Below are 13170 nucleotides of genomic sequence, written 5' to 3' on the forward strand. Positions count from 1 at the left end.
GAGTCAGATGCTTAACCACCTGAGCCACCCAGGTGCCCTTAAAGGACTTTTTAATTGACATTTCTGAATAACAGAATTCCAAGACATTAATCATTTGGGTTCTACTTTCATTCAATAAATGATTGTAAGATTAGCCTAGTGTTTTTCAAATGAGAAAACGTTACACTAATGTGAGTTAAATTGTCGGAATTCTGGTGGATGGCACAGTCCTAAGGCTATGGCACTATTCAAAAAACTCGGTTTTATTGTAGCAAAGTGGAACGGTCAACAACCAAGATATGAGCACAATTCAAAGTAAAAGAAAATAAAAATTAGTTTTTTTCCTACATTTAGTATAGGAAAAAAATACTGAAGCTTATTTTCATTTCCTTTACTCTGGTCTAATGTGCAAAAGGATTTCCCCACTGGCCTTGGACCTTATGTAAAATAAACATGCCTTTTTTTCAGAAAGGTTGGGGTGAAACTCCATCCCTCTGGTTCTCAGGCCATTTAAAATTCAGCTCCATGGGGCTTCTGTCAGAGGGGAGGCAAGGATCACACCAAAATAAGAAGTGAAGGCAGTTGACTCAGCACAGAAATTTAGATATCACTTTCTGGGGATCCCTGGTGACAGAGGAGCTTTCATGTATGTGTGTGCGTTGAGTTCTGAATTAAAAAAAAATTCTTCTTTTTTATTTTTTATTTTTATTTATTTTAATTTTTTTAAATAAATTTATTTTTTATTGGTGTTCAATTTGCCAACATACAGAATAACACCCAGTGCTAAAAAAAAAAATCTTCTGCTGTACATTTGTTAGGTCTTTTCTATGACTTCAACCCTCTTAGAGACTCGGACCGAAGCAGAAACAAGAGGCAGTGAGAGCGTTCTCCAAGTAACCATGCCAAGTTGGTGAGTTAATACTCCACCTAGACCTCGTGGCCTTGCCACTCTCCATCAAACTGGTTTTTGTGGCTGTCAGTCAAAGGCCAACATGGCACATTTCCCACTGATACTGAATGAGCTGAAAACTCAGGTTACTGTTGATTTTGCCCTAGGGAATTTGACTGAGAAGGGTGTTACCCTGGGCAACTGAGATCCTGTGTGTGCACACGTGTGTGTGTGTGTGTGTGTGTGTGTGTGTGTGTGAAAGAGACAGACCCAGACACAGAGACAGAGACAGACAGACAAACAGGCAGACAGCAGGGGAACATGATAGATTGGAGTCGGCTACATGGTTGCTTCTGGCCAAGGTGGCTGGTTGACCTTACTTCTTACCTCCCTGTTCAGTCTCTGCCTGGCATTGATGGAGGAGAACTGAAGCATTACTATCCGCGTAAGCATTATCCTAGCAGCTAATATAAACGTCTTGCCTCAGATTTCCTCCCCAGAAAGGGAGTTGAGATTCTAACTAGCTGAATCATCTAGTGACAACGCCTTTCATTGTGTTAGGTTACAAAAACACAGTAGTAGCCTACTGTGGGAACCCTGATGGGAAATCCACTCCATTTTCATGTTAAACCACTAGCCTGGCCTGTTGCAGGTTCGACCCAGTCATGAGTTTTCAAGGAAGTGATTTGGAAGTTACTTTTTCAGACTTAGAAAGATGAGGAAAAAAAAAACTTGAGCAAGAATTGCAAAGTCACTGAAATACCAATTGGAAGCAGAAAAATTATCTGGAATATTTCTAGCGCATTTACTCCTGCCCAGTAGGAACCAAATAAGCTTCTTGGGTGGGAGCCTTTAGAATAGCTGTCCCTATGAGTCATTAAATCAGGAATTTGGGGTAGAAATGGGAGTTGTGAGCTGTCTACAGCGGAATGTTATTAAAAGCAGGCTGGGGATGTGGAGTCCCTGCTTTGCCTTGCAGCTCCTTTTGCAGACGCAGGTCCTGGCAGCTGTCACTCCCCCTCAAGAGAACACTGGGGAGAATGACTGCAGGGCCTTGTCCTTCTAGACTGCCCTCCTCTTCCACTTTCCTGAGCCCACTCCCTTACCTACTACACCATGTTGGCTCCAGCCTGGGGAGCTTGGTCAGATGAGAGCAAGTGTTGCCACAAGAGTTAATACCGTTGTACCTAAAACGTACTTAGCACCCAGGTATTGGTTTCTCAATGCCATTCCCCAATAACAGGAACCAAGACTCTTTGAAGAAATGGCTGATTCTAGAAGTGAAGCAAGGAAAACACAAGATAATTCTGGACTATCTTGTGCCAGTGTTCTCTGTTCTTTTACATGATGGTCAGTCAGGTCTGGCCATGGAGAAGACACAGAAGTTTGGGTAGATTATCTGCACAGTCCTAGAAACAGGAGGTGTAGGGCCACCTGGAAAAAACACCAGCATGGTTAGGAGGCAGAAGGGGAAGGAGTGAGGAGAGGGCTGAGGCCGTCTTAACTGAAACTTCAAGAGCATGTCAACGCAGGGCTGGCTAAACAATTTAAGACTGGCTAGTTCGAATTGTTTCAGTGAGCTTTCAGCTACAGGCTGGCCCCTCGGTGCCGGGCATCCGGCCCTGAGGTGGTCCAGGCAGAGGAATATTGCTTCCTGGGATCACGGGCCTGAGAAAGGTCTGGCCCTGGATTAGCTAGTTTGTACATCAAAGACATGCTCAAGCCTGGACTTGAGTTGTCTCTCAGGATGACCACTCATCCTCCCACTACGACCAATTCTTTTTGATTCTGTTTAGTGTTTCAGGTTAGCATTTTGTTTTGCACTTGAGGCCATTGCAGGTGTTCTCACCACCGATGCTCTAGAAGATGCTCTCTCTCTGGTCAAGTTGGGCCCTGCATCCTTTTGCTATGACCTGCTAGTCTTTGGTGACTTCTTACTATCTGGTATAACACGTCACACCAGGCTCCTCTTGCACATTTCCTGCCCTAGACCTGGAACTAGTTATTTCTCTAAGGAGCCCTGGATCTTAGAGGAAAAGTATTCTAAAAGCACAAGTTGGGCCCAAGGAAGCATCCCCAGTATCATTGTTCTTAAAATTCCTATGCTGGAAGGACACTGGAAAACTGAAGATTCTTCTACCGTTCTTTGAATACTCTTCGGTATTATTTGAATTTTCATCACATGTGTTCGTTCTCATCATTCATTTGTTGCATACAAATAATGCATAATTACAGCAATGGAAAAAAAAAGGCAAAGTAAAAATTCTTTCATACCTTTTCCATGTCACTTCCCTTGCTTTGATAACTGCAGCTATCAAATTTCTGGCACTTCTTTCAGACTTTGTCTTGGACAGCATTGTCACCCAAATAAGACCAGTTGCCTGAGGATTCCAGATGCTTCTTAAATGTATTTGGATGACTCAAAGAAACCATAATCTGAGGTAAAACCACAATGGACAGCAATGTAAATCTTCCCCGGGACCAGCAAATAGAGCCTCGGTGTTTAACTCCAGGGGGCGCTGTCTACGTCTCTGTGATTCATGCAACAACAAACCTGCACCAATATAATAAGCGAAGGACGGGAACAGATAGGAAGTGCCTCTTAAATATAGGAGAAGCAAGTGTGCTTTTTATAAGACAAACCCAAAATAAAACGACACCAGGATACTATTTTTCATCTCTCAGGTTGGCAAAGACGAAAAATGCTTGCTAACACACCCTCACTCCATGCTGGTGGAGTGCCCGTATATCTGGTGGTTTGACAATACAGGTTCAGTGACAAATGTATCAGTATTTGCTTATTTAAAACACTTCTGGGAATTTACAAATATATACAAATATACTTGAATATTTAGGAAATGATGTCTGCATAAGTCAGACCTTCTTAGTAAGGGCTGCACAGGAACATCTAGGGGATTCATCAAACTCACACTGTGTTTTTGTTTTCATCAAAATCTAAGTGAAATTTGTCATTTCCTTTAATTATGAAGGCAGGCAAGAAACCACAATAGTATCAGCCTGCGCCTTTGTTACCAGCAAAAATCAGACCTTTTGTGTCATGCTACTGTTGTTGCAAATATTCTGAAATATCACATATGTTCATTTATAGTTTGGAATTAGTCACTAGTCCCACTGTCAGAACTTGGTATTTAACTCCTTAATAACTAAGCACACATATTTTTAAAATATCAAAATATCAAAAAAATATCAAAATATTAAAAAAATATTTTGATAACTCTATGTCAGTATACTTGGTTTCCTTTTAATCCTAAGGGTTTTATTTCTACATTTGAAAGAGAATGTTACGATGAAAAGAAACTCATGTAAGTTAAGGATAGAGTAGTTGATTGCATCAGGTATACAATCATAGCAAATGATGGGAAGCCTCCAACAGTGTGAACTGGCTAAATAATATTTGTATATTGCTACAATGGAATACTCTGCAGCTGCAAAAGAGAATGAGGAATCTATCTAATAAAATGAAATGATACCCCAAATATTGTGAAGACAGTAAAACAGCACGCAGAAGATTTTGTGCAGTGCGCAACCACTTGTGTAAAAAGTAAGAGGGGAGGGGATCCCTGGGTGGCTCAGCGGTTTAGGCCCAGGACGCGATCCTGGAGTCCTGGGATCGAGTCCCAGGTCGGGCTTCCGGCATGGAGCCTGCTTCTCCTTCTGCCTGTGTCTCTGCCTCTCTCTCTCTATGTCTATCATGAATAAATAAAAAAAAATTTTAAAATCTTTAAAAAGTGAGAGGGGAGATTATATGATACCAAAGCCTATCTCCTATCTCCTATCTCCTACCAATGCCTATAACCTCTGGAAGATAAACAAGCAGCTGGTAATATTGGTGGCCTCCAGGGATGAGACCTGGGTGAGTGGGGGCCTAGAGCATTAGGGAGACTTTTTCCTGATAGACTTCACAGTGCATTTAGTTTTTGAACCTTGTGAATGTATAATCTATTCAAAATTGAAATAAAACCTAGCATTTAAAAATCCCTCGTGAGAGTCTGTCAAGGGAATTGCTACACAGCCATGACAGTACTTCTCAAAGCCCGCTTCCCACCTTGCCTCTGGAATCTGACCTGGAGCAAAGCCCTGACAGTTCTATCATTTCAATCCGTATCTCCGTCCCAATAAAACATTTTTAATACTTCCTTGGCTCTTGCCTTTCCCTACACCTTTAGCATTTTCTCTTCCAGAAGTAAAATCTAGCCTATTCCAATTCAGTCTTGTCTCCACTTTCACTACATCACAGATGCTCATGAAGCAACTTGGCACTGGTGAAATTATTCCTAATGGGCAGCAAAGGGAAGTACATCAATATTCACCCATTACGCATTTGTAGTCTTCAATATTACTTATTTATGGTTTCATAATACATTTATTTTAAAATGAAGTCTTACTCATTGAATGGGGTAGATTTTTAGTGTCATTGGAAATGAAGCCTAGTTACTACTATTTGTAAGAAAGCACAAATGTTATGGGATTAGATCACTAAAATATTTATTCTTCCCAAAGCTTCTCTCATGAATTTCCTACTATTTTCGAAACGAAGCCAAGTTCAGTACAATACATTGATGAACATGCTTGTCTAGTATGTCCTTGGCAATATAAGGTATATTTACATCACTAGAGTAAAATATTTTGAAGAAAACATTAATTCTGAGTTCAAGTAATAATGCTAGCATGAGTATTGTTGCCAAAATCGTGCAACTTGCAAAAACAATCGTGCTTGTAAGTATTAGTTTGGAGTGTTGTGACAACAGATGCTAATTCTTCTTGAGATTTGGATCAGCAGAGGGAAGTCTGCATTCGTTTTTGGAAAACATTTTGTTTGAAGCAAACTCAAGGCTCTTTGCACGATAAACAAAACTATAGCAGAGTCTTGCCACAAGAACTTGAACAAATCGTTTAAAATTACAACATAACCTTCTTATTTCTATGGTGGACTCTGGGAAAATATTTGAGGTCTCAACAGAAAACTCCAGCTTGTTTTTGAGTCAGAAATGTGTTTTCTTTGGCGTCATGAACAGGATAAAGAAAACTGGGACAACTGCCAAGGCTCTGTGCTTTGAGCTCTTCCATGCTGCAAAGAGAATAGTGGCTGGACTGCTAGTGGATTGGGGTCATGGCTAGGGTGGGCTTTGGGAGGAGGAAGATAAAACTTTCTGTTACTTCTGAAGACCTGTGTAGCAGGTGAGTTGTGAAGAAAGGAATGAGTGGTATTTCCAGCTCCCTTTTTGCCCTGCAACACCCAGGACAAAAATTTCCCCAAGACTGTGTTCCAGCAGAAGAGAGCATGGAGGTTAGGAGTTGAAGCCATACAAGCAACCTAATTGAAGAAGGCTGGTTTTCCTCAGTCTCGTGAGAAACTCTGAGACCCTGGGTCTCGTGGGCCTGTGTGTAGTAGAGGAGGGGACCACCATGATGGGCATCTCTGGTCTTCCTGGATCACACTGCTTGACCAGTACTTTGGAAACTGAGGAGTCACAGCAAATGGAGTAGCTGATAAGGACTCTGCAAGGTATGGTATCTCAATACCAGGAGATCCTCTCATGAACCTCTGGAGAATAAGAGAGAATTCCCCAACATGACTGATGTTGAATTTTTCTGCCAGTCACGTAGGTGAAAGTACAGAACCAATTCCTCTGATTTAGAGAAATGTAGCATTTACACGTCAGAAAGTGGCCGAGTGACATTTCTACTTGCTACCTTGAAAGTATTTATCTACAGACAAGTATAAATCTCACCTCTCCTGTATTACTGCTACTCTCACACAAACATGGGGGCCTGTGCACGTGTGCGCATGTGCACTTGGGTGCGTGTGTGCAGACACACACACTTCTATTGGTTGTGCCCAAGATTGCGAATCCGAGAAACCACCAAAGAGCCGACACCGATGCAAGCGCATGAGGGTTTATTAGCAAGCTCAAGCTTGGGTCCAAGTGTACCCGACACAGCGGAGCAGGGACGTGGACCCCGAAGTGGGTTACAGCTGGGTTTTTTATAGGCTGGTCTGGGGTTACAGCTGGGTTTTTTATAGGCTGGTCTAGGGGATTTTCAGAAGGGGTGGAGGAATTTCTCAAGTTCTGTTTACATTCTGATATGGGGCTTTCAAGGGCATTGAGCTCCGTTCTCATTCTAACATGCGACTTTCTACCATGGGCATGGGCTCTGTTGTCTTTCTGATATGGGATTCTCTGCCGAGGACATTCTGCAGTTTTTCCTGTAAAGTTCAGCTCTTATTCACAGGGTCCTAAGATGACTGTACTTGTGCTAATGCTAAACTTTAGGTGGGATGGCCTTAATTTTTCTCGGCCTCCACATATGTTTAACATCTTGGAAGTGAGACCACCTGGAGTCAGCTTGCCTCTCCACCCTTCCTTACCCACCCTTTGGTTTTCATGTTACCTGTCACATTAGTCTTATTTGTTGGCTTCATTAACCCATTCATTCAATTAATCCTGCAGACAAATCTTGTGGGCTTAATCACCTGTAACTCAAAGACCTAATTCCAGTCTCAAGATGTTCATAGTTGAGAGTGTACTGTTGAGTACAGGGTGGGAAGGTTTGGGAATGGAGAAGTGACAGCAGTTCCTGACCCTAGTAGGAGAGCAGAAGACTCTAATGGTACAGAGGGTCAGGCCACCCAACCTGGAATGAGAAGAGAGATCAGGGTTAAGTTTTTGCAAGAAATGATGACTTTGCAGATCTTGAGGTTGCAGAGTTAATGAGACCAGAGTAACATTCGTGGAAGATGTTTGGGGTCATGAAAAATATGGTCTATTTTACGAACCACAAAATTGGCCCTGTAAAAATGTAAGCTATAGGAGGAGCAACCGCACATTTGTTCTGCCTATTGCTGTTCTAAATATTATGCTCTAAATACTGCTCTTTTTTTGAAAAAAAAAAAAAGGATTTTATTTATTTATTCATAAGAGACACAGAGCAAGAGAGAGGGAGAGGCAGAGACACAAGCAGAGGGAGAAGCAGGCTCCATGCAGGGATCCCAACGTGGGTCCCCAGGATCACACCCTGGGCTGAAGGTGGCGCTAAAGGGCTGAGCCACCCAGGCTGCCCTACATACTGCTCCTAATGGTCATCTAATTTCCCAGATTCTACCCAGGTGGAGTATTTGTTATCTCCCAAATATCTCTTGAGAGATAACAAGCCAAGCATAACGAATTCTGGTAGCAACGTAAAAGACAACACTATTAGGAGAACTTTACCAGAAAAATCATATGGAAGTTCTTAATTCCTCCTGACACATATGAATCATCAAAATATACTTGTTAAATGCTTAGACCTTTTCACTTCCTTCACCTAGATTAAGAATTGTAATATAATGGTTTTCTGAGAATTGCACGTATCAGAAGATGTTACTGCAACAAATATCTTCCCGCATGTGAATAGACTTAACATAAAATGTAGTGCTTCCAACTGAAAATAAAATTATTTAATTATTTCATGCATAATGTGATTTCCTCTGGTTGAGAGAATACAGAAAGGTTAGTTCATGACATCATTTTCCAGATGAAGATGAATGTGGTTTTCAGACTCAATGCAGAAAGTCTCCTTCCAGGTAAGATCTGATCTTCGGCTAATTCCCTTATGCAGGTATTCCTTCCCCTTCTACTTTACTCTCCATCTTAAACCATCTCTCCTTTTGGGAAGTGTCCCATGAACCAAACTCGGTGTGTTTTTAACGGTCTGCTCATTTTTCTCCAAGAAGACAAAAGAACGTCATTCTCTATGAATGTTTATTGCACATGTGCTGTTTGTCAGGAGTTCAGTGGGCCAAGGAGAGAAACAGAACAGACGATGAGATTGAGGAATTATAGCCTCAACTTAATTCCTTTTCTAAAATAAGTTTTGAAAATTTTGTTCCCTGGGAATAATCTAAGATTTCTAGGGGAATGTTACTTTAAAGCAAGTTTTTAAAACTTTTATTTGTACCATGAACCCTATGACCACCGGGTGATACATATACCCCTTCTCAGGTAATATGCATAAAATAAAACACATAAGATTACAATTAAAATAGATAATTATGTAGAAATACAATGATCAAAATGGCTTTTGAAATTTCATAATAAAATAATGTGTCTTTATTAACACATTAAATAATAAGAGCTAGCCGCAAGTCTCATAGCTACCGTATTTTGAAGTAGTGATGAGTATGAAGGATATTTTCAAGATATCTACAACAATTGTAACGTGATAGGAACAAATCTTTGATTTCTTTTGGTGACAGTCTCATGGGAACAGTTAATAATTATCATGATTTAGAATCTACGTTTAGGGGTACCTGGGTGGTTCAGTCAGTTAAAGCATCCAACTCTTGGTTTCAGTTCAGGTCTTGATCTCAGGGTTATGAGACTGAGCTCTGAGTCATTCTGCGCAGTGAGTGTGGAACCAGCCTAAGATTCTCCGTCTCCCTCTGCCCCTCTCCAACCACTAGTCAGAGCATGCACTCTCCCTCTGTAATTAATTGATTGATTAATTAACTAAATCTGCATTTATAATTCTGGAGACTGCTAGAGGTTCAAGAAAATTTTAAGAAGTATTTTTTTCTTCATCCAAGACCATGGACTGATGATTTCTATCCCTGGACTCTGACAAAGAACATTTGTTTTACCCTGGGATCAACACATTGACTCCATTTCTACTGTTTTTTTTTTTTTTTTTTAAGATTTTATTTATTTATTCATGAGAGACACACAGAGAGAGGCAGAGAGACACAGGCAGAGGGAGAAGCATGAGGGACTCGATTCCAGGGCCCCAGAATCACAACCTGAGCCACAGGCAGATACTCAACCACTGGGCCAACCAGGTGTCCCTCCATTTCTACTGTTAACATAGAGGGATCACTCCAATAAGACCCATCCCTCCATGAGAAGAAAAGGGGCATCTTCCTTCCCAGTTAGGAGATATAAAAAGGAAGAGGAGGTGTACGGGTGCCTTGTTCCTTTAAGTTGTGTCACTGTAAATGCATTCCACACTCCTTCCTTTATCCTTTGTAATTTCAGAATTTATTTAAAAAATAATCAAAATAAAATCTTTAGTCCAGAGACAGCCCTGAAAAAACAAACAACCATGTACCTTTTCAGAGGACTCAAGCCCCAGCTTCATCTCCTGCGTGACCTTGATAAGTATCTTAACTCACTCACCATAAAACAGGCACAATAATACCAATCTAAAAAAAAAAAAAAACAATCTAGTCTTTATGGTGATGGTCAAAGGTGACACCATCTTTGAAATGCTTTGTAAGCTCTGATGATCTGTGCAAACACAATGGAAGTCCACCCTACATTTATAGAGGACAAGGTCTCCTCTTTGTCTTTTTCTTGCTGTTGTACAGGACGCGGGGGCCAGAGAAAGGCAAAGTCACTGCCAACATAATCAGAAAGAAGTGTCCCTGGCTAGAGACTGGTACAGTACATGAGAAGAAAAAAGTTTTCTCTGCATCTGGAGCATTTTGGAGCTTCTTTCTCTGCTACTTTTTGACCGTATAAACCTGGCCTCTATGAGAATGGCAAGAGTTCCCGAGGTTTGCTTTAACAAATACATATCATCCAACTACCCACAAATAGTGATGAAAGGATGTTAGAAATGGTTTTGCAGGTGCCAACTGATTGGAATTGTATAGCCATCAGGGAATACAATGGCCCTTCTGTTTTGGAATAAATATTTAAACCTATAAATATCTGTAGGCATAATTGTTAAATTCCAGTGCACATTCTTTGCTTTCAGCTTATACTCCACCAAACTCTACTAATACTGAAACCATATCCCATTTTATGTGAATGGTTATTATTTTAAGATTTATGTATGTCTTTTAGAGAACTATGATGAGGTATTTTGAAATGAAATGAGATTGGCCACTTCTTAATATTTATTGAAGCCGCCTAATGAGTACATGAAGTTTTACATGCTATTCTATCTTTGTGCATGCTTGAATTTTTCCATCACAAAAATATTTAGAAGCTTTACTTGTCCAAAAGAAAAAAAAAACAGAGGTATTCCATGCTTATGTTAAATAAATGCAAACAAATTAAAGTAAATTAGTGTATCAGCAAATTTATATTCTTTCTGGTTCATCTTTTCAGGTTTATATTCTTTCAGGTTTCATCATCAGGAGTGATGGGTGCTATGCACTCTAGTTTGTCCTAGAATGTCTTTTACCAGTATCGATGCTGTTATGTAACAAAAGATAACAATAAATATTACATCTGGCAGAAAAACACTGATGACATGATTTTTTTTTCTCTATATGCACCTTTTTCAGCTAGACTGATTTGCCTGCCAATCAGGATATCCTCTAGTTGTATCTGTTCAAATATTTGCTGGTCTTTGATAGTTAAAAGACTACACTAACTATTTAATTTGAAAATTCATGTGGGTGGTCAAGAAGGTGATCAATTTAAGGGCCCTGTGTCAAAAATATACAGAATATACTTGATGTAGAAATAAAATTCATAATAGAGACACTGTGTTATTTACTGAGTGTTTGAGGGAATTGTTATATCTTCAATACATGAAGCACATATGGCAACCTCAGTGCTATAAAGATACTTTCGATAATAACAAGTGAATCACATTCAGAGATAATATATCTTTACATAAATAATTCACCACTTCGTCTTATAACTAAGCCATAGATCCGTTTTGAAAAGAGTTATCTCATTTAAAAAAAAAAAAAAAGCAAGAACATGAAACTGGTGATTACAGCTTAACAGGGCAACGCGGTAAAATGGCAATCACCCATTTATAGATGATCCTAAAGATGAAATTTGAAGAAGATAGTCCCCTGGAGGTTGTTCCATTTCTATTTTCTTCAGGATCACCAAAACTTTACATTAGGACAAATATATCACATTTAGGAATGACAGCTAAATTCAAAAGGAAATGGCTCAATTTCTGCATGTTGTATTTTAAGTTTTTAAAAAAACGAGTATTTAGGGATGCCTGGGTGGCTCAGTGGTTGAGCATCTGCCTTTGGCTCAGGTTGTGATTCTGGAATCCTGGGATTGAGTCCCCGCTTTGGGCTCCCAGCGGGGAGCCTGCTTCTCCCTCTGCCTATGTCTCTGCCTCTCTCTCTCTCTCTCTCTCTCTCATAAATAAAATCTTGGGGGAAAAAAGGAATATTTATTTCTTTTGTCACTTTTGTATCTCTATGAATGTGTATTTATGAATTTTGTTTCATATTTCCACAAAAACTGGTCTTAAATATAATTTTGGTATGCGATACAATAAAGACTAAAAAATGCATACTATATTAACTCTTCTTCTACTCTGTGTCAAAATGCACAATTTTTGATCATGGCAATGGTGACCTGCTACCACAAAGCCCAGCTCCCTATGTAATCAGTCCCTCTTCTCTGAGAATGGGGAGAAGTCTCTCTGCACCCCAGGAGCTGATTCATGACAGAAACAGACAAGCTGTTAAACAGCCTTTCTTCATCCTGTTCAGGGTCTCATGGGGACCAACTGGGTCAAGGATAGTTGGCTGAATTTTCACTTCTGTAAGAAAACCCCATGAGTCAGAAATCATAGCATCTACATCTTTATCAAATGCCAGTTTGATTCTGCTTTGAGCACTGTGATCCAGTTTACCACATAAAAAGTGTCCAAGAAACAAGTCAGTTTTGCCATGATCTAAATTATTCAATCATGTGTGTATAGTATTCAAGACTACATCTGCTTTATTCCCTGCAGGGACATTTTGGTTAGTGCAAAAAAAGTGAAGCAGGAACTCAAAAGTAATATGGTAGGCATACTCCTTACTGATAACCCCTCCATTTACGTAGGCCTCCAAAATGTCGAGAAAAGAACTTTATGATGATTACCCTTACTGACCAGAATTGAGCTATTTCATTTGATGCTCAAGAGTGTTGTGATATAGGCAGAGCAGGTATTATTGTTACCACTTTACAACTGGGAAACTAAGAGTCAGAGAGATCACATGACTGGCCCAGGATCACAGAAAATTGGCAAGTCTAGAACCAAACCTATGGCTCCTGGATCCTCACACTTTTTGCTTCCTGGCATGCCAGACAGTTTCTAAGATAGCTATGAATGATGATTGACCTTAAATCACTTATTTGCCTTCAGAACGTGATTTTCTCCCTGGATCCACAGCTGCCTGGCACCAGCCCTCTGCTGAAGCTCTTGGAGTCATGATTAACGGGAGGGCAACAGGTGGCAGCTTGGCCATCCGCCACGTAGAAAGACTAGATCACTTCTTTTTGGTAGAGGGTTTCCGGGCTCAGCTTTGCCAGGCATTCTAAAACAGAAAG

The sequence above is a fragment of the Canis lupus genome, chromosome 23 (genome assembly GCF_003254725.2).
Source record: "Canis lupus dingo isolate Sandy chromosome 23, ASM325472v2, whole genome shotgun sequence".
In the NCBI taxonomy this organism is placed as follows: Eukaryota; Metazoa; Chordata; class Mammalia; order Carnivora; family Canidae; genus Canis; species Canis lupus.